The 2,725-nt window shown below is 46.0% G+C and overlaps 1 protein-coding gene across 1 annotated transcript in view; it reads left to right on the top strand.

The window, feature by feature from the left end:
• Positions 1 to 2,725, top strand: part of DGKD (diacylglycerol kinase delta) — a 76,315-nt gene that overhangs the window by 8,066 nt on the left and 65,524 nt on the right. The gene's annotated exons all lie outside the window — the stretch shown is intronic.

Raw genomic sequence — 2,725 nt, 5'->3', positions numbered from 1 at the left:
TGCTTTACTGTGTCTCTGGTTTAAACTCTCCTGCAAAGCCTGAATGCAGCACCTACCTCCATTATGTAAGCTTGTGTTTCCCACCCTACACCCAGGAAAATGGAATTAAAAAGCTTCCCATTTAGATCCTAGCTAACGGCAATGGGCCTTTAGCACAGAAGAAAACCAGGGAGACATTTTAGAGACGTCCGTTTCCTCCCAGCGGGAGTGGGACTCTTAGTGAAAGCTTGCTGCAAGCAAGTTGCACTTCCATCCTGCTCAGCCTGCAGAGGCTACGGCCACTGAGCTTGCCCACACTCTGGCTTTGCTTTCTATTGATAACCATAGCAAGCTAAAGCAGCCTGCTCTGGAGAAAGCGTGGGCTGCTCTCGGGCTTCTCTGCAGAACCATTCTATATATAGGCCTCATTTTTTGAGCAGAGGTTTTCCTCTGTCTTACTGACATCATCACGGTTACAAGCCCCATTTTACAGATGGTCCAAAGGCTTAAATGAACAGCTTTACATGTGACTTCTAACACTTACAAAGAGGTTGGGTTAAAAGCAAAGCTTTCTCCTGTTTTGCTTCATCATATTCTCTAAACTGGGCTTGATTAAGATGCTGAAAGCAGTGAATTAAAGACCACAGATGATTTTGCAGTTTGATCAGTGCTCTCACTTAATACCACCTGTTAGTCTGTTTGGCTTCATTTGTCACAGCTGTCTCATCTTAGATGAAGTTGCAAGAGGCAGTATGTTCAGTCTCCTCTTTCTAAGTGTTGTAGCCTTTGCTGCCAAAGAAATGCTGCAACTGTTTCCTGCTATTCCTGGTCAGTATAATTTCTGTGTGATTTCAACTTTGACTTTGAGGGAGGGTCAGGCTTCTGTGCCTAGGTTTCTGGAAAGGCCCTTCTAATAATTGCTCTAGTATTTTTATTATTAATTTTTTGGTGACGCAAGAGAAAGACGCACTGATGCAGTAGGGTTGAACAAAAGGTTAGTAGCAAAAGGTCGGTAGCAAATATGCTGGCCTCAGAGAGGCTGGTACTCAGGAAAGCATTGGAAGATATTCAAAGGAGAAGGGGAGGACGGTGTGTGACAGTCTTCCCAATCTTGTTCAGAAGTGCTGTTTCCCCCGCAAAGGTTTTTTCCTTCAGTATTCCTGGCTACTAGAGCTGTAAATATGGGATTAGCAAACTAAAAGCTTTTTTGTTTGGGTTTTTTTTGTATATCAAGCCTGCATGGCACCTCTGTTACTGACTTTCCTCTCGAATCCACCTGTGGTGATGCRTTCTGTAAGCTAATTGTGTGACAAAGTCACAACACGCTGTGCTGCAAAAAGGGATGGAATTGCACTGGTTGAATCAGTGCTTTCGACTTAGCTTAGAAAAGCACTTTCAGAGATTTGACCGTTAGCTTAGCCCTGCGCTAGCCTGTTTGCTCACTTGCCCAGAGAGGCAGCGAACACTTTCTGCTGGCTCCTTCAGCTTCTCTTTCTGTGAGCCAGGCTGGCTTCTTATTCCTCTGCCCTTTAGTCAACAGATGCTGACCTTTGTCAGCAGAAAAGAGGTCTTTAGCTGGAACCGTTTGCCTTTTATCTTTCCTTTCTTCTGGTTCTGATGTTACACGATCCTCTAAGAAGTCAGACCTGTAGCCTGCTAGTCATATTTACAGCTGGAAGAGAGTAATCCAATTTCCTGACCCTCTGCCTTTGATGTGGTGGGAGTCCATTTATAGAACAGGCTGCCAGCCCGCGGAGAGCGATAAGGCCCGGGAATGATAGCATCTATGAAACTGCCTACTTTGAGCAGAACTTGCATCAAATATATGGCCTCAGTGCTTTAGCTGTCTGCTGAAGGTACGAGTTCGGTGACAAATGCTTTTTTTTTTCCCTGTCCATCTCCAAGAAATCCCAGCTACATAGCTGTAGCTAAGGGATACTATAAAGCAGGCAGCTCTCCGAAGGCGGCTTCTCCTGCCTTTCCTGGGGATCTGGGCATTAGAGAGACAAGCGCTTCAGCGCCGAGTTACCTAATGCTAACAGTACTAATGAGAAATGGTGTGTGGAAAGGCTGAGTCAGTCAAGAATGCTTCTGTATTGAAAAATAAAGTGTTTTTTGACATCAGGAACCTGCTTTGACTCAGAGTAGGTGGGAGACAAGAAAAGCCGATCACTCTCGCTTAGCAGTGTCTGATTAAGCGGATACTAAAGTGAGATTGTCAGGGGCTGGTGGATTGCAAGACAGTAGGTGGAAAGTACCTTTTTTTGCAGGAGGCTGATTAAAACATCTTAGGGGCAGAAAAGARGCGCTCTAACTTGCCTCTATATGATTTACCCCATGGTATTTTATTAAATACAGTGGAAGAATTGAGTAGTGGAAACAACCATAGGAATCAAGGAGAGATCCCAGCTTTCAGCTCTCACCTTTGATGATGTGAGCAGAAAAGCTTTTCTCTAGCCCCTAATAAAGACACTGTGGTGTTTGGAGCAAGCAGGACAAAGAGCGAGCAGTGCTCCGGTGAGGCGGCTTATTTCAGTTTGCAGCAAAACTTGCCTATGTTTATGCAAAGCTTTAATATCATTCCAAGGGCTGCGAAAAAAGCTGCAAACTCAGATGGGGGAACAGTCCTGCAGGAACCTGCCTGAAAAGGCTGCAGGAGTTCAGCCTGCGAGGGCTGAGAGCGTCCCTCGGGCCGCGGCGACGGGAGGTGGACTGCCATCGCCGCACCGAGCCCGCCGCCCCCCAT

This window comes from Apteryx rowi, unplaced genomic scaffold (genome assembly GCF_003343035.1).
Source record: "Apteryx rowi isolate R43461 unplaced genomic scaffold, aptRow1 scaffold_51, whole genome shotgun sequence".
NCBI classification, from domain to species: domain Eukaryota; kingdom Metazoa; phylum Chordata; class Aves; order Apterygiformes; family Apterygidae; genus Apteryx; species Apteryx rowi.
Note: the sequence above shows the minus strand (reverse complement) of the source record. Positions and strands in the feature narration are given on the sequence as shown.